Here is a 23,874-nt window from a genome sequence, read left to right as displayed (position 1 = left end):
AGGTACCCCAACTCTTGATCTCCCCTGTGGACCAATCCAGGGTTGGGGAATGGTGTTGAAGCCAGGGTAGTCCAAGGAGAATTTCAGAAGTGCAATTGGGGAGGACCAAAAGCTCAATTTTTTCGTGATGAGGTCCGATGCACATTAGGAGGGGCTCCGTGCGGAAACGTATGGTACAGTCCAATTTTTCATTGTTAACACAATTGATGTAGAGGGGTCTGGCGAGACTGGTCACCGGGATGTTGAACCTGTTGATGAGAGAGGCCAAGATAAAATTTCCTGCAGATCCGGAATCCAAGAAGGCCATAGTAGAGAAGGAGAAGGTAGAGGCAGATATCCGCACAGGCACAGTAAGACGTGGAGAAGCAGAGTTGACATCAAGGACTGTCTCACCTTTGTGCTGAGTCAGCGTACGTCTTTCCAGGCGGGGAGGACGGATAGGACAATCCTTCAGGAAGTGTTCGGTACCGGCACAGTACAGGCAGAGATTCTCCATGCGGCGTCGTGTCCTCTCTTGAGGTGTCAGGCGAGACCGGTCAACTTGCATAGCCTCCACGGCGGGAGGCACAGGAACGGATTGCAGGGGACCAGAGGAGAGAGGAGCCGGGGAGAAAAAACGCCTCGTGCGAACAAAGTCCATATCCTGGCGGAGCTCCTGACGCCTTTCGGAAAAACGCATGTCAATGCGAGTGGCTAGATGAATGAGTTCATGTAGGTTAGCAGGGATTTCTCGTGCGGCCAGAACATCTTTAATGTTGCTGGATAGGCCTTTTTTAAAGGTCGCGCAGAGGGCCTCATTATTCCAGGATAGTTCTGAAGCAAGAGTACGGAATTGTACGGCGTACTCGCCAACGGAAGAATTACCCTGGACCAGGTTCAACAGGGCAGTCTCAGCAGAAGAGGCTCGGGCAGGTTCCTCAAAGACACTTCGAATTTCCGAGAAGAAGGAGTGTACAGAGGCAGTGACAGGGTCATTGCGGTCCCAGAGTGGTGTGGCCCATGACAGAGCTTTTCCAGACAGAAGGCTGACCACCTTAGACCTTTCAGTAGGAAACTGGTCCGACATCATCTCCAAGTGCAGGGAACATTGCGAAAGAAAGCCACGGCAAAATTTAGAGTCCCCATCAAATTTATCCGGCAAGGATAGTCGTAGGCCTGAAGCGGCCACTCGCTGCGGAGGAGGTGCAGGAGCTGGCGGAGGAGATGATTGCTGAAGCTGAGGTAGTAGCTGCTGTAGCATCACGGTCAGTTGAGACAGCTGGTGGCCTTGTTGCGCTATCTGTTGTGACTGCTGGGCAACCACCGTGGTGAGGTCGGCGACAACTGGCAGAGGAACTTCAGCGGGATCCATGGCCGGATCTACTGTCACGATGCCGGCTGGCAGGAGGTGGATCCTCTGTGCCAGAGAGGGATTGGCGTGGACCGTGCTAGTGGACCGGTTCTAAGTCACTACTGGTGTTCACCAGAGCCCGCCGCAAAGCGGGATGGTCTTGCTGCGGCGGTAGTGACCAGGTCGTATCCACTAGCAACGGCTCAACCTCTCTGACTGCTGAAGATAGGCGCGGTACAAGGGAGTAGACAGAAGCAAGGTCGGACGTAGCAGAAGGTCGAGGCAGGCAGCAAGGATCGTAGTCAGGGGCAACGGCAGGAGGTCTGGAACACAGGCTAGGAACACACAAGGGAACGCTTTCACTGGCACAATGGCAACAAGATCCGGCGAGGGAGTGCAGGGGAAGTGAGGTATACATAGGGAGTGCACAGGTGAACACACTAATTAGAACCACTGCGCCAATCAGCGGCGCAGTGGCCCTTTAAATCGCAGAGACCCGTCGCGCGCGCGCCCTAGGGAGCGGGGCCGCGCGCCCCGGGACAGGACCGACGGAGAGCGAGTCAGGTATGGGAGCCGGGGTGCGCATCGCGAGCGGGCGCCACCCGCATCGCGAATCGCATCCCGGCTGGAGGCAGGATCGCAGCGCACCGGGTCAGTGGATCTGACCGGAGCGCTGCAATAGCGAGAGTGTAGCGAGCGCTCCGGGGAGGAGCGGGGACCCGGAGCGCTCGGCGTAACACCAACCTAATGTGGGGGAATCGACTGCCAGCCTAATTTGGGGAACTATACTGCCAGCCTAATGTGGGGGAACTATGCTGCCAACCTAATGTGGGGAAACATACTGTCAACCTAATGTGGGGGGAACTATACTGCCAACCTAATGTGGGGGAACATACTGCCAGCCTAATGTGGGGGAACATACTGCCAGCCTAATGTGGGGGGAACTATACTGCCAACCTAATGTGGGGGAACTATACTGCCAAACTAATGTGGGGGAACTATACTGCCAAACTAATGTGGGGGAACTATACTGCCAACCTAATGTGGGGGACATATGCTGCCAACCTAATGTGGGGGAACTATACTGCCAACCTAATGTGGGGGGACATACTGCCAACCTAATGTGGGCGAACTATACTGCCAACCTAATGTGGGGGAACTATACTGCAAAACTAATGTGGGGGAACTATACTGCCAAACTAATGTGGGGGAACTATACTGCCAAACTAATGTGGGGGAACTATACTGCCAAACTAATGTGGGGGAACTATACTGCCAAACTAATGTGGGGGAACTATACTGCCAAACTAATGTGGGGGACATATGCTGCCAACCTAATGTGGGTGAACTTTACTGCCAACCTAATGTGGGGGAACATACTGCCAACCTAATGTGGGGGAACTATACTGCCAACCTAATGGGGAGGGAACTATACTGCCAACCTAATGTGGGGGAACTATACTGCCAACCTAATGTGGGGGGGGAGGGACTATGCTGCGTACTTAAAGGGGTAGTCCACTGCCCCAGCGTTCGGAACATTTTCAGCAGGCCAGGGGCAGGTGGGGTGGGGGAAGGGGGGTGTCAACAGCTGGAGGCACAAAATGGGTCGGGTCACCAGCAGATCCACAGGTGTTTCCGGCACGGAAATTCCATTTTCTGTGTCCGCACAGAATTCATGGCTGTCTATGAGACGGCGCATTCCTGTGCAGTCCTAGTGCCGGCATATTATGTCAGTGTCCTGCAGTTTGTGGAATATCTGCATGGAGATTCTCCATGTGGACATTCTGTCTGTGAACTTAGCCTTATAGTATATGTGGGCGCTATTACTGATAGGTAGCATTGAGAAGATCACTGTTTATCTGTGTGCAGTGACTATTACTGTATAGGGAACAAGGTTACAATATAAGGTTAGGGCTACATGGCAAAAATGGGTCGCACAGACATAGATCGCCATGTTGTTCTCCTTGAATGGTGCTGAATCTCAGCTAATGTAAGTAAATGTGGTCACACATAGAGAAATCCAGCACAAATCAGTTCTTGCTCTTTAGGTGGTTTATTAAACCCTTAAAACAGCATCATAAAATGTATGGCTTTCTGTGACCCTGGTTTCCTGTGGCCATCCATTTTATGATGCTGTTTTGCGCTGGATTTCCCTACGTGTCATTACAAGTTGCTGTTGCTCCACAGGTGTCCGTGCACTTCGCTCTTGCAAAGGGGGGAGCTGATCTGCACTAAATGAGGTCACATTGCGACCCCAAATTACCACAGCCACAAATTCATTCTGGATGGAATTATTACATTTCTCATGTTGTAGTCACAGCCATTTGTGGTTTGCAGCGCAGTCTCATTTACTTGCATAAGCCGAGATGCAGCACAATTCAGGGGGCGCAACATAGTGATCTTTGGTCACGCAATCTGGGGGCCCCATTTTTCATTTTTGCCCAGGGCCTCACTTAGTCTAAAACCGGCCCTGATTGTACCTATGTGTGGATAGAAAATAGTGTGGAGAGTAGTGTGTCTATAGGCTATAATTCTATGTATAAATATTAAAAATTAAGAGAAGCTGAAAGTTGGAAACCATAAAAGTCATTGTTACAACTAGTAGTATTTCCAGTACCTCCTCTGACCTTTTATTACTAGAAAACAACACTCACTATAAAACCATTAGCTAATTATGCAGCCAGCCAGGCAACATATGGAGAAGATCATGTTGTCTGAACACGGTACTTAGAACAAGCAAGACAAGTATTCTTATCATGCCAGGCAATGAGTCAGCACTACAAGGGCACTTATCCACAAACTGTCTTGGTTTGTTATGCTAAAAATGAATTTAGACAGAAAGAGATTTCTTTGTGGTATTTGGAATGTACTGTTAAATGTTTTTTTTTTCTTAAATCAACAAATTTGTCATGGAAAACACTTATTATTATCGTTTCAATATGGTTTCAATAATTTTTTTAAGTGTTTATTTTTATCATCAGTTTTATATAATTTACTTGAAGGGAGTTTTTGAGTGACTGACCTTAGGGACCCCGATAATCATCAGAACTAAGATGTGTTTGAGCTGCAGTGTTAGGCACAGTCGCTTGTAGAGATATACTGCTGGAAAAAAAATTCAAGGATCTACATCCATTGAAGCCCCCACCGATGTTGCCTATATGACATGTTGAGGAAGAGGAAAGAAGGGTAAACATAGATTGTGTCAGCAGATAAAAGCCATTTGGCCAATCTAGTCTGCCCAATCTTACCCATTTGAAGTTTAGGAGAAAGCTGCAGTCACAATGGTGTTTCCCATTTTATTATTCTCTACAATTTGTATCTTAAAGGGGTACTCTGTTACCTTGCTGTTGGAGCTCCGATCTCCAGCGTCCGGAAGTTATTGTTCCGAATGATGTGTGTGCGGGCTTCCTTGTTCAGGGCCGCCCCTCGTGACGCCACGCCCGCCCCCTCGTGACGTCGAACACGGAATCCCGCATACACATCGTTCGGAACAATAACTTCCGGACGCTGGAGAGCGGAGCTTCAACAGCAAAGTAACGTAGTACCCCTTTAAGGAACTTAATAGGGTAAGAAAGACAAAAAACTTTTTTTTTTGCTAATTTTCCATGTGCAAACCCAACCTAATCCCCACGCCTCGTGTGAGTGCCAAACAAAACATAGATGGAAATAGAAGCAAAAAGTCAACTTTTTCTGCTGTTTGATACTCCAATAGGAGTAAAATAGCACTTGTTTAGACTTGTTTTTAAAATGTTGCCAAATCTATTATGAAACAGTTGTGCAACTCATGTGGCAACACTTGTAAGAACAGGACCCATTTTGTAGCTACATTTTTCTGCTTCGGCTAGGTTCACACGGCCATTATTTTCCATCATGCTGTTCTCCGCTATTGAGGGTAAATGGACCATACTTTTTATCAAACAAACAAACTGAAGTAAACGGATGCAAACTGATGGTATCTATTCAAATCCGTTTTTAATCAGTTTGGATCTGTTATTATCCGTTTATTAAACAAATTATTGCTCAGTAGTAATGACATTAACCACTTAGGGACCACGGGTGTACAGGTATGCCCTGTCGCCCTGGTTCTTAAGGACCAAGGACGTACCTGTATGCCCATGGGAATTTCGGTCCCCGACTCGTGCCGGGTGGGGACCGGACCGGGATGACTGCTGATATATATCAACAGGCATCCCTTGCCAATGCCCAGGGGGGTCCTGCGAACCCCCATGTCGGCAATCGCTGCAACTCGCCAGTGAATTCATACCGACGATTTGCAGCGATTCCGGTCATACGGGTCACGTGTGACCCGGAGTTAGATGGTTATCGACGGTGTAGTATACACGGCCAATCACCTCCTGTAGCTAGGGAGAGGTGGCAATCCCGTCACCCCCCCAGGAACGCTGTTATTGGTCTGATCAATAGCAGCCGGCAAAGAAGGGGTTAATGTCCCCTTCTCGCAGGTCTGCTCGCCCACCGAGTTCAGTCAGCAGGCAGAGCTGTGAGAAGGAGCTGTGAGAAGGAGCCAGGGACACCCCCCACCCCCTATGCCGAGATCTGTGCCCCTCAAGGCTGAAGAACTGTCCTCCCGTGTCCAGTAGTGCAGGGTGAGTTTTGTCTGCAGGGATAGGTAGAAGTTAGAAAAAAAATTAAATCCCCCCCGACCCCCTAATAGGTCCTCAAGGGTCCACCGCAGATTTTTCAGCATGACCCGGGCCACACCGTAATATACAAAAGTTACACAAAGCACACACACTACACACTGCCCCCCCCTCCCACATCCCCACACCCCACCGTAGAAAAAAGGTGATGGCCTGCCGGGCATGTTCGGTGGAGGAGGCATATGCTTTACTTGCCTCCGACTCCGAATCTGCCAGTAAGGACGAGGAAGATGCTACTTTTCTGTGTTCTTCCTCATCCTCCTCATCATCTAGCACTGATGATAAGCCTACTATACGGTGGCGGAGACGCCACCAGGTGAGGCCACGCACTCCCCATTAAAGTGACCCAGTTGCTGACACTAGTAGGAGCATCCATGCTGCTCGGAATAGGAGTCTGACCCCCCAGACAAGTGTACCGAAGCCCCCTCCCGATGAACCTGTCTGGAGACCCCCAGAGGGTTATCAGCCACGGATTCATGAGTTTGTTGGCGACTTAGGAATCCGGATGGACACGGCCGGATACACTGAAAAAGACTATTTTAGTTATTTTTTCAGTGACGGCTTTATCAATCTAATGGTGGATCGCCCACCACCCAGATTTGCTTTTGGCTAGGCCCAATGAATGGTATGCTATTGATGCAGCCAAAATAAGGACATTTTGGGGCCTCGTGCTGCAAATGGGCCTGGTTAAAAAAAATAGTGTCAGGCAGTATTGGAGCAGGGACATCCTCTACCAGACCCCGCTTTACAGTATGGTCATGGCACGGAGGCGGTTCGAGGCCATTGGGAAATGCCTGCATTACACTGATAATGCAGCATGTCCCCCCTATCCCACCCATGACCGGCTTTACAAAGTGAGGCTGGTCATAGATCACTTTGGGGCCAAATTTTTGGAGGCCTACGTACCCCTCAGGGAGCTCTCGGTAGATGAGTCTCTTATCAGTTTTAAGGGGAGATTCATCTTCCGCCAGTATATTCCCTCGAAGCGGGCGCAGTATGGCGTGAAACTCTACAAACTTTGTGAGAGTACCTCCGGGTACACTTACAAGTTTAGAGTATATGAGGGACGAGATTCCCGTATTGAATCCCCAGAATATCCCTCACTCTGGGTGTTAGCGGGAAAATTGTTATACCAGCATCCCTCTGTTCACATCCCTGCTGCCAGATCCACATCTGCTTGTGGGACTGTGTGGAAGAACCAGAGAGGCCTTCATCTAAATTTTATCCAGACACCTATACCCAAGGGTGAGTCCCATGCCTTTACCCATGAACCTGTTGCTGGTCACCTGTTGCTGGTCAGGTATAAGGATAAGAGGGATGTCCTTATGCTGACCACAATTCATGGTAACGGCAGCTCACCTGTCCCTGTGCAAGGTACCACAGCAACAGTCCTCAAGCCTGATTGTGTTCTGGACTACAATCAGTATATGGGGGGAGTTGATCTCTCTGATCAAGTTCTCAAGCCATATATGGCCATGCGGAAAACACAGGTACAGGTTGCCATGTACAACTCTTTTGTACTGTCCCAGTACGCTGGCAACACAGGGACATTCCTCCAGTTCCAAGAAGAAGTCCTAAGGGCCCTGATCTTTGGAAAGAGCAGGCTGGACTTCCCAAAGGAATATAGGTGCCAGGATCGTCCCAGGCCAACACTTTCCAGGTGAAGTCCCCCACACTGGAAAGAGGGGACAATGCAGAGTGTTGCAAGAGGGGGATTCCGAAGGACACCACCACTCTGCCACCACCACTGCGACACTTGCCCCGATCATCCGGGCCTCTGCATTAAAAACTGCTTAAGGGAGTATCACACTTCAATGGAGTACTACATTTTCCCAATTCATTTTAATATCCCATAATTTGACCCCATAAAACCACTAAATTGCCCAAAAAGCTCTTTTATAAAAAAAAAAAAAAAACCTGATAAGACCTGGGGGTATCATTTCCAAAAATGGATCATCGGGGTCTTTTTTATGTTGCCTCAAATGCACAGTGCTCTCTCTCCACCTGAGCGGGTTGCGCATTTGAGGCAACAGGTTAGGGACGGCGGCACACATATCATTCCCAGAATGATGATTTAGAGTATAGGGCTTGGGGTGGGCATATTTTTGGGTTTTGGCTATGCTCTGGGTCATCATTCTGGGAACATAACCTGTTTTTATCATTTTACATCCCACTGTACCCCATTTTAGTAATTTAACCCATGTAACTCTCCTTAAGGGGGGGTCCCGCTGTTCTGACTCCATAGGCAGCTATGTAGAAGCTCAATGCCCATGACTTTGCTCCTGCTCTTCTGAGACCGGTGTGCACCCGCTGAGCTGTTTACATCCAGATATAAGGTATGTCCTTACAATTACCACTTGTGAAAATGAAAAATTTGGGGTAACCCCAGCATTTTAGTGTAAAAAAATTTTTTTTTCCTTTTCACATCCCACTTTAATGAGCATTTATCAAACACCTGTGTGGTGTTAAGGCTCACTGTACTGCTTGTTACGTTCCTTGAGGGGTGTAGTTTCCAAAATAGTATGCCATTTTTTTAACTGTTCTTGTGCCATAGGGGCTTCCTAAATGTGACATGCCCCCCCCCCCATTTCAGCAAAAATTGCAAATGTGACTCCTTCTCTTCTGAGCATTGTAGTGCGCCCGCAGTCTTACCCCTTGTAAAAATGTAAAATTTTGGGAAAAAAACAGCATTTCAGTGAAAAAAAATGTAATAATCATTTACACATCCAAAGTCGTTAAACACCTGTGGGGGTTTAAGTCTCACTGTACCCCTTGTCACATTCCTTGAGGGGTGTAGTTTCCAAAATAGTATGCCATGTGTTTTTTTTTTTTTGCTGTCCTGGCACCATACGGGCTTCCTAAATGGGACATGCCCCCCAAAAACCATTTCAGCAATATTTTCTTTGCAAAAGCCAAAAGTGACTCCTTCCCTATGAGCAGCATTGTAGTGTGCCTGCAGTGCACTTGACGTCTACACATGGGGTATTTTCATACTCAGAAAAGATGGGGTTACAAATTTGGGGGGGCATTTTCTCCTATTACCCCTTGTAAAAATTTAAAATTTGGGAGAAAACCAGCACTTTATTGAAAAAAAAAATGTATACATCCAACTTAAACGAAAATTTGTCAAACACCTGTGGGCTGTTAAGTCTCACTGTACCCCCTGTTACGTTCCTTGAGGGGTGTAGTTTCCAAAACACTATGCCATGTGTTTTTTTTTTTTTTGTGCTGTTCTGGCATCATAGAGGATTCCTAAATGTGACAGGCCCCCCCAAAAACCATTTCAGAAAAAACTCACTCTCCAAAATCCCATTGTCGCTCCTTCCCTTCTGAGCCCTCTAGTGCACCCACAGAGCACTTGACATACACATATGAGGTAATTCCTTACTTGAGAGAAATTGGCTGACAAATTTTAGGAAGATTTCTCTCCTTTTACCCCTTGTAAAAATTCAAAAACTGGGTCTACAAGAACATGCAAGTGTAAAAAATGAAGATTTTGAATTTTCTCCTTCATTTTGCTGCTATTCCTGTGAAACACCTAAAGGGTTAGCACATTTACTGAATGTCATTTTGAATACTTTGAGGGGTGCAGTTTTTATAATGGGGCCATTTGGGGGTATTTAAAATATGAAGGCCCTTCAAATCCCCTTCAAAACTGAATTGGTCCCTGAAAAATTCCCCTTCAAAAATTCCCCTTCAAAACTGAACTGGTTCCTGAAAAATTTGGGGTAACCCCAGCATTTCAGTGTAAAAAATAAATTTTCTCCTTTTCACATCCCAATTTAATGAGCATTTATCAAACACCTGTGTGGTGTTAAGGCTCACTGTACTGCTTGTTACGTTCCTTGAGGGGTGTAGTTTCCAAAATAGTATGCCATTTTTTTTAACTGTTTTTGTGCCATAGGGGCTTCCTAAATGTGACATGCCCCCCCCCCCATTTCAGCAAAAATTGCAAATGTGACTCCTTCTCTTCTGAGCATTGTAGTGCGCCCGCAGTCTTACCCCTTGTAAAAATGTAAAATTTGGGGAAAAAAACAGCATTTCAGTGAAAAAAAAATGTAATAATCATTTACACATCCAAAGTTGTTAAACACCTGTGGGGGTTTAAGTCTCACTGTACCCCTTGTCACATTCCTTGAGGGGTGTAGTTTCCAAAATAGTATGCCATGTGTTTTTTTTTTTTTGCTGTCCTGGCACCATACGGGCTTCCTAAATGGGACATGCCCCCCAAAAACCATTTCAGCAATATTTTCTTTGCAAAAGCCAAAAGTGACTCCTTCCCTATGAGCAGCATTGTAGTGTGCCTGCAGTGCACTTGACATCTACACATGGGGTATTTTCATACTCAGAAAAGATGGGGTTACAAATTTGGGGGGGCATTTTCTCCTATTACCCCTTGTAAAAATTTAAAATTTGGGAGAAAACCAGCACTTTATTGAAAAAAAAATGTATACATCCAACTTAAACGAAAATTCGTCAAACACCTGTGGGCTGTTAAGTCTCACTGTACCCCCTGTTACGTTCCTTGAGTGGTGTAGTTTCCAAAACACTATGCCCTGTGTTTTTTTTTTTTTGTGCTGTTCTGGCATCATAGAGGATTCCTAAATGTGACATGCCCCACCAAAAACCATTTCAGAAAAACTCACTCTCCAAAATCCCATTGTCGCTCCTTCCCTTCTGAGCCCTCTAGTGCACCCACAGAGCACTTGACATACACATATGAGGTAATTCCTTACTTGAAAGAAATTGGCTGACAATTTTTAGGAAGATTTCTCTCCTTTTACCCCTTGTAAAAATTCAAAAACTGGGTCTACAAGAACATGCAAGTGTAAAAAATGAAGATTTTGAATTTTCTCCTTCATTTTGCTGCTATTCCTGTGAAACACCTAAAGGGTTAGCACATTTACTGAATGTCATTTTGAATACTTTGAGGGGTGCAGTTTTTATAATGGGGCCATTTGGGGGTATTTAAAATATGAAGGCCCTTCAAATCCCCTTCAAAACTGAACTGGTCCCTGAAAAATTCCCCTTCAAAAATTCCCCTTCAAAACTGAACTGGTTCCTGAAAAATTTGGGGTAACCCCAGCATTTTAGTGTAAAAAATAAATTTTCTCCTTTTCTCCTCCCACTTTAATGAGCATTCATCAAACACCTGTGTGGTGTTAAGGCTCACTGTACTGCTTGTTACGTTCCCTGAGGGGTGTAGTTTCCAAAATAGTATGCCATTTTTTTTAACTGTTCTTGTGCCATAGGGGCTTCCTAAATGTGACATGCCCCCCCCATTTCAGCAAAAATTGCAAATGTGACTCCTTCTCTTCTGAGCATTGTAGTGCGCCCGCAGTCTTACCCCTTGTAAAAATGTAAAATTTGGGGGAATAAACAGCATTTCAGTGAAAAAAAATGTAATAATCATTTACACATCCAAAGTTGTTAAACACCTGTGGGGGTTTAAGTCTCACTGTACCGCTTGTCACATTCCTTGAGGGGTGTAGTTTCCAAAATAGTATGCCATGTGTTTTTTGTTTTTTTTTGCTGTCCTGGCACCATACGGGCTTCCTAAATGGGACATGCCCCCCAAAAACCATTTCAGCAATATTTTCTTTGCAAAAGCCAAAAGTGACTCCTTCCCTATGAGCAGCATTGTAGTGTGCCTGCAGTGCACTTGACGTCAACACATGGGGTATTTTCATACTCAAAAAAGATGGGGTTACAAATTTGGGGGGGGCATTTTCTCCTATTACCCCTTGTAAAAATTTAAAATTTGGGAGAAAACCAGCACTTTATTGAAAAAAAAAATGTATACATCCAACTTAAACGAAAATTCGTCAAACACCTGTGGGCTGTTAAGTCTCACTGTACCCCCTGTTATGTTCCTTGAGTGGTGTAGTTTCCAAAACACTATGCCCTGTGTTTTTTTTTTGTGCTGTTCTGGCATCATAGAGGATTCCTAAATGTGACATGCCCCCCCAAAAACCATTTCAGAAAAACTCACTCTCCAAAATCCCATTGTCGCTCCTTCCCTTCTGAGCCCTCTAGTGCACCCACAGAGCACTTGACATACACATATGAGGTAATTCCTTACTTGAAAGAAATTGGCTGACAATTTTTAGGAAGATTTCTCTCCTTTTACCCCTTGTAAAAATTCAAAAACTGGGTCTACAAGAACATGCAAGTGTAAAAAATGAAGATTTTGAATTTTCTCCTTCATTTTGCTGCTATTCCTGTGAAACACCTAAAGGGTTAGCACATTTACTAAATGTCATTTTGAATACTTTGAGGGGTGCATTTTTTTTATAATGGGGCCATTTGGGGGTATTTAAAATATGAAGGCCCTTCAAATCCCCTTCAAAACTGAACTGGTCCCTGAAAAATTCCGATCTTGAAAATGTTGTGAAAAATTGGAAAATTGCTACTGAACTTTGAAGCCCTCTAATGTCTTCCAAAAGTAAAAACATGTCAACTTTATGATGTAAACATAAAGTAGAGATATTGTATATGTGAATCAATATATAATTTATTTGGAATTTCCATTTCCCTTACAAGCAGAGAGTTTCAAAGTTAGAAAAATGCTAAATTTTCAGTTTTTTCATCAAATTTTTTCATTTTTCACCAAGAAAGGAAGCAAGTGTCGACAAAAATTTACCGCTAACATAAAGTAGAATATGTCACAAAAAACTATCTCAGAATCAGAATGAAAAGTAAAAGCATCTAACAGTTATCAATGCTTAAAGCGGTCAGATTTGCAAAAAACACTCTGGTCTTTAAGGTGAAAATGGGCTTGGTCTTTAAGGGGTTAAAGGCTCATCTGTTTCCCATATCCGTTTTGGGGGATTTCTTTCTACTCTGGACAGTTCCAGAAGTGTCAGCAGAGGGCCCTGTGGTCAGACAGAAAATAGCTATACAACTTACTCTGGAGCATTCAGCAGCTAATAAGTACTGGAAAGATTAAGATTTTTAAACATTAAACATAGGTAATTTACAAATCTGTTTAACTTTTAGCACCAGTTTTCCACTGGAGTATACCTTTAATGTGAACTTTGCCATTGGAGAGTATCATTGCCATGAAGTGGTGTACTTGTTTTTCAACAATGTATAAGCAGGTGGTACATTTCACAGTTACATCCACAGAAATGCCCGGACTCAAGGTTTCCTGGCAGAAAATTGGCCAGAGCAATGGCTTTCTTTGACATCCAATGACTTGCTTTCTTACCATAGTACATTATGGGGCCCTTTCTTACCCACGTAAATGACCCACCTACGTGTCCACAAGATGACAACGAAAATCAGGCCACCTTCTTCCATTGTTCCATGGTCAAGTTCTGATGGCACTTGCCTATCATTCACACTCTGGCCCTTGGGCCATACACCTCCTGAGGAAGCCAACGCGAAACTTACGTAGAGGTATCATTATTTTTTGGATGTAATATTACCTTTTTTCTCTCTGTCTTCTTCTTGCCCAGCTTATCCTGTGGTAATGTTCCTTTTTTGCTGTGGCTTTCTTGACATCTTTTCTGCTATGATGATCTATATATGTCCAGTTATTGTGAGTAGTATGTAGTCTTCTCTTTTTGTACCAGTGTATTCCAGTGACATATCTCAATTGTGTGTTATTTTATGGATGTTTTTATTAAAATGCTGTGATTAAATAAAAGTATTTGTAGAATTTTTCTAAATCAGTGACTGCTGCTTGTGTTTGGTGATTTACATTTGGGTTAGCCCAGTTACGGCTTCGTTCTCAGCCATGTTTTGCTTTTGGAGTAACACTTTGACCCTTGTAAAAGCTGCTCAGAACACATCTTCATACGCTTGGCCACGAACACAACATCAATAATTGACTGGTTATCAACTTGCTGCATAGTATATCCCACCCATTGACAGCCCCCTTTGTCACCATATATTTAATGTTATCCATAGTATATTGTGTATTTACACATTATGCTGTATATATGTTAAAAATCTGTAAATCAAAATGTTTAGGCATCAAACCAATAAACTAATATTATTTTAATTACGACAAGTTTTGTAGCCATCATTACAGACTACAGCCAAGTCTATTTTTAACTTCCTAGAAAATATAATTTTGTTTGGGCAGACTACTGGCAGGACCATAATATTCGCTTTCCATCTACCAGCTGAGGTTTTTATAAATAGTACAAAAATCCTCACATGCTCCCAATTTATATCCCATTTCCATCTTCAGAAGCTTTAGACATTAGGGATTGTCTGATTCTAAATATACAGTAAGGCCTCGTTCATATAATAAAATAATCTCTCAAAAATATGGTTCTTCTACCAACTGCGCGAAACATACATTTATGCAGCATGAATAATAAACAATGGGAGATCTTCAGAGGAGAATTGCATTCCAGTACTAGAAATACAGAACCATGTTGTTTTTCTTTTTTTTTTGGGTGGGATGGTAGAGAAGTGGCAGGAGATTTACTTTTAACAGGAACTGAGTCAATCTCCAGGAAAGGGACAGACTGTAAACATCAGCAAGAGCAAATGTTCTAAAACATCTCAGCGCTTGTAATAACAACCTTAGATGATTCAGATGATACAGTTTCCTTCCTTTCCCCTGTCACAGCAAAATTCACTGTGTAGTAGTAGCTGTTGCTTGCAACCTGATCGCCAGTATATGGATTTAGGATTCTGGACATTTTAACCTCTTAATAAATATGTGTATATGTATTACTATGATAGGTTCGTTAAAAAGCTTCCATACAGTGTACCGTATTTTTCACCCTATAGGACGCACAGGCATATAAGACGCACCCAATTTTAAAGGGGCAAAATCTAGAAAAAAAAGATTCTGAACCCAACAGTGATCTTTAACCTGTGGACCTCCAGATGTTGCAAAACTACAACTCCCAGCATGCCCGGAGTTGTAGTTTTGCAACATCTGAAGGTCTGCATGTTGAAGACCACTGGTATAGGAGGTAATTCTCACGTGTCCCCGTCGCTCCTGACCCGTCACGGCTGCCCTGGATGTCGCTCCATCGCTGTCGCCGTGTCCCCGTGGTGTCCCCGACGATCCGGACATCTTCTTCCCCGGGATCCACACTCTCCGTCGCCATCATCACGTCACCGTCATCACGTCGCTACGCACGCCGCTCCTATTGGATGACGGGACGGTGTGCGCGACGATGTGATGACGTCAAAGGAGAGCGCCGGCCATGCAGGGGATCCCGGCACGGAGCAGACACCGAGGAGGCAGGTAAGGTCCCTCTCGGTGTCCTGTAAGCTGTTCAGGACGCCGCGATTTCACCGCGGTGGTCCCGAACAGCCCAACTGAGCAGCCGGGTTAGTGTCACTTTCCCTTCAGACGTGGCGGTCAGCTTTGATTGCCGCGTCTGAAGGGTTAATACAGGGTATCACCACGATCGGTGATCTCCTGTATTAGCCGCGGGTCCCGGCCGTTGATGGCCGCAGGGGCCACCGCGATAGGTGTGTGTATTCGCCGTATAAGACGCACCAACTTTCCCCCCCAGTTTTGGGGAAGAAAAAGTGCGTCTTATACGCCGAAAAATACGGTATCTACTATTTTGTTTTTCGACAAACTCTTCCCAATGCATAACCTCATTGGTTTATACAGATCTATTGCAGTGTGGCTGGAACATCACCCTAGAGTGCCTGGGAATCTGTTTTGATCTACACATCTGCACAGAATTAGAACATTCTCTTATGCTTATTCTAAAAGTCCAACCATTATGTGTTTTTATATTAAATAGTCTAGTGTCCCACTGCCCCATAAAAGTCAGTTTATGTCTATAGTCATGAAGCAGTTAAAGCCAGAGTGACTTATAATTTGGCTACATTGTTATCTCAAGTCTCAGAAAGTTTTTTTTTCCTTATAATATATCAGCAGTGAAAATTTTAAAATATATCACAATACTTTCATAATTATTTTTTTACAGTACTTTCTTAATACATATTATCATTATTGTAACAATAAATACCAGAGATAGTTCCTGCTGCTTATAACTGGTACACCCTGATTGACAAGGTTCCTGCCTAATTTATTTAACAAACATTGTAGTTTTTTTGTCCCCACTATACTTTCTATTGTAAGTTACAACTTACTACCCTCATATTGTAAAGCCCTGTGGAAGTCTTTGAGACTGGGGCATTTCACAAGCTTTATTGTACAACATTTTTGTGATATTCCTACTTTGTTTTTTACAGGGAAATAAATGGCGATGGGCATCTGGGACCCATCCTAGGTGTTTTGCCCAGTGTCCCAGATCTTCAGTATACTTACTAGAAGCTTCTAGGTCGAGGCCTCAAAAGTAGTTATTTAACCCCTTAAGGACCAAGGACGTACCGGTACGTCCTTGGTCCTGCTCTCCTGATATAACGCGGGGTTACACAGTAACCCCGAGTAATATCACGGCAGGCCCGGCGTCATAGCGGCTAAAAGCGAAAGTGAAAGTTGCCGGCTAGCTCAGTCGGGCTGTTCGGGATAGCCGCGGCTAATCACGGCATCCCGAACAGCTGACAGGACAACGGGAGGGCCCCTACCTGCCTCCTCGCTGTCCGATCGCCGAATGACTGCTCAGTGCCTGAGATCCAGGCATGAGTAGTCATTCGGCAGAATCATTGATCACTGGTTTCTTATGAGATACCAGTGATCAATGATGAAGATCAGTGTGTGCAGTGTTATAGGTCCCTATGGGAGATATAACACTGCAAAAAAAAAGTGGAAAAAAAAAAAGTGAATAAAGATCATTTAACTCCTCCCCTATTACAAGTTTGAATCACCCCCCCTTTTCCAATAAAAAAAAAAAACACAGTGTAAATAAAAATAAACATTTATGGTATCACCGCGTGCGGAAATGTCCGAATTATAAAAATATATAATTAATTAAACCACTCGGTCACTTTTTATATAATTTAAAAATGAATAAAAAGCGATCAATAAGTCCTATCAATGCAAAAATCGTTAAAAAACTTCAGATCACGGCGCAAAAAATGAGCCCTCATACCGCCCCACACACAGAAAAATAAAAAAGTTATAGGGGTCAGAAGATGACAATTTTAAACGTATTAATTTTCCTGCATGTAGTTATGATTTTTTCCAGAAGTACTACAAAATCAAACCTATATAAGTAGGGTATCATTTTAATCGTATGGACCTACAGAATAAACATAAGGTGTCATTTTTAACGAAAAATGTACTATGTAGAAACGGAAGCCCCCAAAAGTTACAAAACTACGTTTTTTCTTTCAATTTTGTCGCACAATGATTTTTTTTTCCATTTCATCGTAGATTTTTGGGCAAAATGACTGACGTCATTCCAAAGTAGAATTGGTGGCGCAAAAAATAAGCCATCATATGGATTTTTAGGTGCAAAATTGAAAGAGTTATGATTTTTTAAAGGCAAGGAGCAAAAAACGAAAATGCAAAAACGGAAAAACCCCCGGTCCTTAAGGGGTTAAGGGGTAATCTGGTGGTGGAAAAAAATGTTCAAATCAACTGGTGCCAGAAAGTTAAACAGATTTGTAAATTACTTCTATTAAAAAAATCTTAATCCTTCCAGTACTTATCAGTTACTGTATAATGCAGAGAAAGTTTTGTTCTTTCCAGTCTGACCACAGTGCTCTCTGCTGACACCTCTGTCTGTGTCAGGAACTGTCTGGAGCAGGATAGGTTTGCTTGGGATTATCTCACATTCAGTTCCTGACACGGGCAGAGGTGTCAGCAGAGAGCACTGTGGTTAGACTGGAAAGATCTACGCAACTTTCCCTGTAGTATAAACAGCTTATAAGTACTGGAAGAATTAAGATTTTTACATAGAAATAATATACAAATCTGTCACTTTCATGAGCCAGTTAATTTGAAAACATTCTTTTCCCCTGGAGTACCCCTTTAAACATGGTCCTAATTAAACTGTAGTGTTTTTACTTTTCTGACCACTAAAACTGTATTTACTACACAACAGTTTGGTAGCACAGGGTATCTGTTACATGTGTGCACAGTGAAACATCAAAAACCTTCTGACATCTTTACTGTCTCTAATATGTTAAATAGTAAGTAGTTTTGGTTTTTCATTCTAATACCAGAAATTGACTACTTTGAATTTGAACTTGTATATGATGTATTTCATGAATAACTTCCTATTCTTTTTCATCTCTAGCCAGAATTTTTTTTTTCTTTTCTTTTTTTTGTAGAATATGCTCCGGACATTACAGTAAGCACAGAGATTGTACTAAGCATTAAAGGGAATTAATCACATAAAAAACTTTTTTTTGCTTTTAAACAGCAGCGTTGTGGGCTGAATCTAACTAGATAGAAGGAGACATTGTGACGTGGCCTGCTTTTGGCTACCATCTTCAGTACAGGTTCCAGCACTGTTAGATGCCTACACAAGGCCCTCTTTAGTACTGAACAAAAGTGTCAGCTGCCCTGGGCCCAGCCATTCCTGCATTGCCTGGCTGGAACTTGCCATGTCCTCCAGGATGCTGTGCTCCCCTCCTTTTCCCTGCACTTCCCGCAGAGCCCTCCTCACTCTCCCCTGGCTCCACCTCTTAGGCTTCTTCTTCTCCTCTTACCTGCTGTCGGAACACAGGGGGAGGGGCTAAGAGAAGCTACAGAGCAGCATCTGAGAGGTGGTGAAGAAGAGGACCTGCAATGTCTCTTCATGTGGACCCCTGGAGCTTTTTTCATTAAAAGTAAGTGTGCTAGTATGTATATACTGGGGGCTATATACAGTGCGGCAAAAAAGTATTTAGTCAGCCACCAATTGTGCAGGTTCTCCAACTTAAAAAGATGAGAGAGGCCTGTAATTTTCATAATATGTATACCTCAAATATAAGAGACATAATGAGAAAAAAAATCCCATTGTCTGATTTTTAAAGAATTTATTTGCAAATTATGGTGGAAAATAAGTGTTTGGTTAATTACAAACAAGAGAGATTTCTGGCTCTCACCGACCTGTAACTTCTTCTTTAACAGTCTTCTTTGTTCTCCACTTCCTACCTGTATTACTGGCACCTGTTTGAACTTGTTATCAGTATAAAAGACACCTGTCCACAACCTCAAACAGTCACACTCCAAACTCCACTATGACCAAGACCAAAGAGCTGTCCAAGGACACCAGAAGCAAAATTGTAGACCTGCGCCAGGCTGGGAAGACTGAATCTGCAATAGGCAAGCAGCTTGGTGTGAAGAAATCAACTGTGGGAGCAATTATTAGAAAATGGAAGACCACTGCTAATCTCCCTCGATCAGGGGCTCAGATCAGATCTCACCCCATGGTATCAAAATTATCACAAGAACGGTGACTAAAAATCTCAGAACCACATGGGGGGGACCTAGTGAATGACCTGCAGAGAGCTGGGACCAAAGTAACAAAGGCTACTACCATCAGTAACACACTACGTCGCCAGGGACTCAAATCATGCAGTGCCAGACGTGTCCCCGTGCTTAAGCCAGTACATGTCTGGGCCTGTCTGAAGTTTGCTAGAGAGCATTTGTATGAAAAGAATGCTGAGTTGCATCCAAAGAACACCATACCTACTGTGAAGCATGGGGGTAGAAACATCATGCTTTGGGGCTGTTTTTCTGCTAAGGGACCAGGACGACAGATCAGTGGAAAGGAAAGAATGAATGGGGCTATGTATAGTGAGATTTTGAGTGAAAACCTCCTTCCATCAGCAAGGGCATTGAAGATGAAACATGGCTGGGTATTTCTTTCAGCATGGCAATGATCCCAAACACGCTGCCCGGGCAACAAAGGAGTGGCTTCGTCAGAAGCATTTCAAGGTCCTGGAGTGGCCTAGCCAGTCTCCAGATCTCAACCCCATAAAAAACCTTTGGAGGGAGTTGAAAGTCAGTGTTGCCCAGTGTAAGCCCCAAAATAACACTGTTCTATAGGAGATCTGCATCAAGGAATGGGCCAAAATACCAGCAACAGTGTGTGAAAACCTTGTGAAGACTTACCGGAAACTTTGACCTCTGTCATTGCCCACTAAGGGTATATAACAAAGTATTGAGATGAACTTTTGTTATTGACAAAATACTTATTTTCCACCATAATTTGAAAATAAATTCTTTAAAAATCGGACAATGTGATTTTATGGATTTTATTTTCTCATTACGTCTCTCATAGTTGAGGTATACCTATGATGAAAATTACAGGCTACTCATCTTTTTAAGAGGATGAACTTGCACAAGTGGTGGCTGACTAAATACTTTTTTTACCCCACTGTATACAATGTGGGGGAGATTTATCAAAACCTGATCAGAGGAAAAGTTGCTGAGTTGCCCATAGCAACCAATCAGATCGCTTCTTTCATTTTTCAGAGGGCTTTTCAAAAATGAAAGAAGCAATTCGATTTGTTGCTATGGGCAACTCAGCAATTTTTCCTCTGGACAGGTTTTCATAAATCCCCCCCCCCCCCCCCCCCCCCTGTGTGTGGTGGCAATGTATACTCTGGGGGCTATATATACACTGTGTGTTGAGCTATGAATGCTGTGGAGGCTGTATACTCAGTGTGAAATATAAACTGTGTGTATATTCAGCTTATGGGGGCAAACTGAACATTGCTTCCCTCCAAATGTCTCTTCCTGCTGGTGTTGTGCATTTAATATGCTTCTACCAAAAGTTGTACATTTGGCCACAAAGATAATAGTTCTACACAAATGGTGCCCCCAAAAATAATTTCAAAAATTCATTGTGGACAGTACCTCTGACAGTAATTTGTCCTACATGTAGCACCCCTGAACAGATCCATCAATAGTATTTAGTGCCATACACTGTGCCTTCTAACAATAATGGCCAAATCATGACCTTATAACAACCATACTAAGTAGCTAGTGCCCCTAATGTATTAGAATATCAATCTCACAATGATGCCTTCAGTAAGAAGTAGGTTACCCCAATTATTGCCTCCAACCAAAATACAATAATAATGCGCACATAGTGCCACCCAAAATAACTTTTTAGAAGTGCCAAATAGAGCTACTAAAATTGATAGTACCCACATATGCCCCTAAAAGTAATATTAACCTCAAACAGATTGCTTAAACCCAACACACCAAACAAAAATAAACTCACCTAACCCAGTTCATACATCGGGCCCAGTGATGCAGGCTTCAAGCATGTGCAATGCTTGACTATGATGGAGACCAGCAATGGTGTTGGTCAGATGTCTATACAGTGGGGATCAAAAGTTTGGGAACCCCAGGTAAAAATTTGTATTAGGGTGCGTTCCCACAGGGCGTATACGCAGCGTATTTGACGCTGCGCAAAATGTATGTCAGCAGCGGGAAATACGCTGCGTATCTCTTGCTCACTATACACACAGGGCTTTCCGGCGGCAGCCCTATGTGTGTAGTGAGTTTTGGAGGCGGGGCCGCGTGCCGGCGTATCTGTGACGCGCGGCCCCGCCTCCAAAACTCACTACACACATAGGGCTGCCGCCGGAAAGCCCTGTGTGTATAGTGAGCAAGAGATACGCAGCGTATTTCCCGCTGCTGACATACATTTTGCGCAGCGTCAAATACGCTGCGTATACGCCCTGTGGGAACGGACCCTTAATGTGCATAAAGAAGCCAAGGAAAGATGGAAAAATCTCCAAAAGGCATCAAATACAGATTAGACATTCTTGTAAAATGTCAACAAAAGTTAGATTTTATTTCCATCATTTACACTTTCAAAATAACAGAAAACAAAAAAAAGTCATCTGCAAAAGTTTGGCTACCCTGCAGAATTTATAGCATGCACTCTGGATTGTTCTCAATCATCATCTGGGAAGACCAGGTGATGTCAATCTCAACGCTTTTAAATGCCCAGACTCTTGCCCCAACAATCAGCACCATGGGTTCTTCTAAGCAGTTGTCTAGAAATCTGAAACTGAAAATAGTTGACGCTCACAAAGCTGGAGAAGGCTATAAGAAGATGGCAAAACGTTTTCAGATGTCAATATCCTGTGTTCGGAATGCAATTAAGAAATGGCAGTCATCAGGAACAGTGGAAGTTAAAGCAAGATCTGGAAGACCAAGAAAAATATCAGACAGAACATCTCTCAGGATTGTGAGAAAAACAATTCAAAACCCATGTTTGACTGCACAATCCCTCCAGAAAGATCTGACAGACACTGGAGTTGGGGTACACTATTCCACTATAAAGATATACTTGTACAAATATGGTCTTCATGGAAGAGTCATCAGAAGAAAACCTCTTCTACGTCCTCACCACAAAAATCAGAGCTTGAACTTTGCAAATGAACATATAGACAAGCCTGATGCATTTTGGAAACAAGTTCTGTGGACCGATGAGGTTAAACATTTTGGCCTGAATGAGCAAAGGTACATTTGGAGAAGAAGGGGAACAGAATTTAATGAAAATAACCTCTGTCCAACTGTTAAGCATGGGGATGGATCAATCATGCTTTGGGGTTGTATTGCAGCCAGTGGCACAAGGAACATCTCATGAGTAGAAGGAAAATGGATTCAATAAAATTTCAGCAAATTTTGGATGATAACTTGATGCCATCTGTGAAAAAGCTGAAGTTAAAGAGAGGATGGCTTCTACAAATGGATAATGATCCTAAACACACCTCGAAATCCATGGGCGATTACATCAAGAGGCGTCAACTGAAGGTTTTCCCATGGCTTTCACAATTTCCTGACCTCAACATAATTGAAAATCTATGAATAGACCTTAAAAGAGCAGTGTGTGGCAGACATCCCAGAAATCTCAAGGAACTGGAAGACTTTTGTAAGGAAGAATGGGGAAAGATACCTCAAACAAGAATTGAAAGACTCTTGGCTGGCTACAAAAAGCGTTTACAAGCTGTGATACTTGCCAAAGGGGGCAGTACAACATATTAACTCTGCAGGGTGCCCAAACTTTTGCAGATGCCATTTTTTTGTTTTCTGTTATTTTGAAAGTGTAAATGATGGAAATAAAATCTAACTTTTGTTGACATATTATAAGAATGTCTAATCAGTGGGAAATATGAAAAATGATTGCTTTACTTTAATTTTTTTTTCTATAAATATGTTTAATGTTTAATATATAAATATATATTTCTATAAATATGTTAAAAAAAAACTTACTTAGTATTAAATAAATAATGGTAACACTTTCCTTTTCAGTAGTCTGTTTCCAGCTCTAGTTGGGTTAATGCTGCATGACTAAAGACATCATGTAAAGTTTCTGCAGTGTACACCCTGCACATAGGGTATTGTCCTGCAAAACAGTTAGTAAAGTTCAAGAATCTGCACCAACTACAGTAGACAGAATCTTAGTGTACTATACCTGTTTCTTTATCTGCAACTGCATCACCACTAGCAACACCACTAATACATGAGAAAAGCATATCATGTTAAAGGGTATCTGTCACATTAAAGCAAAAACAATGCTTGTATATGTTACTCACCCTGCTACTTGCTGACCGGGAGCACGGGTTCCCTTGTGTGGGGGACGCGGCTGCCGTGACGGCTCGTCCCCGTTCACGCGCCGTGCCCCTATCGCGCTTACCTGGCGCCATTAATTGGCCATCTACATATAAACATAACCTGCCCCTTCCTGCCTTGCCTGTTGCCGAACCCGTTGCTACCGTCCACATGCCTTTGAACCTTTGCTGCCTGCCCTGACCTCTGCTATGTCCGACTACGCTCCTGCCTGTTCCCTGTGTACTACGCCATATCAGCTGCCAGAGAGGTCGAGTTGCTACAGGAGGATACGACCTGGTGGTTACCCCCACAGCAAGTCCATCCCGCCTTGCGGCGGGCTCTGGTTAAAACCACTTAGAACCGGTCCTCTGGTACAACCCGCGTCATCGCCTCTCTGGTCCAGAGGATCCACTACCAGTCCTGCCGGTTCGTGACATCACTCCAATCCTCTGCTGTGCATCATACAAAGTTTAGATCTCTGT

Source organism: Hyla sarda, chromosome 1 (assembly GCF_029499605.1).
Source record: "Hyla sarda isolate aHylSar1 chromosome 1, aHylSar1.hap1, whole genome shotgun sequence".
NCBI classification, from domain to species: Eukaryota; Metazoa; Chordata; class Amphibia; order Anura; family Hylidae; genus Hyla; species Hyla sarda.
Note: the sequence above shows the minus strand (reverse complement) of the source record.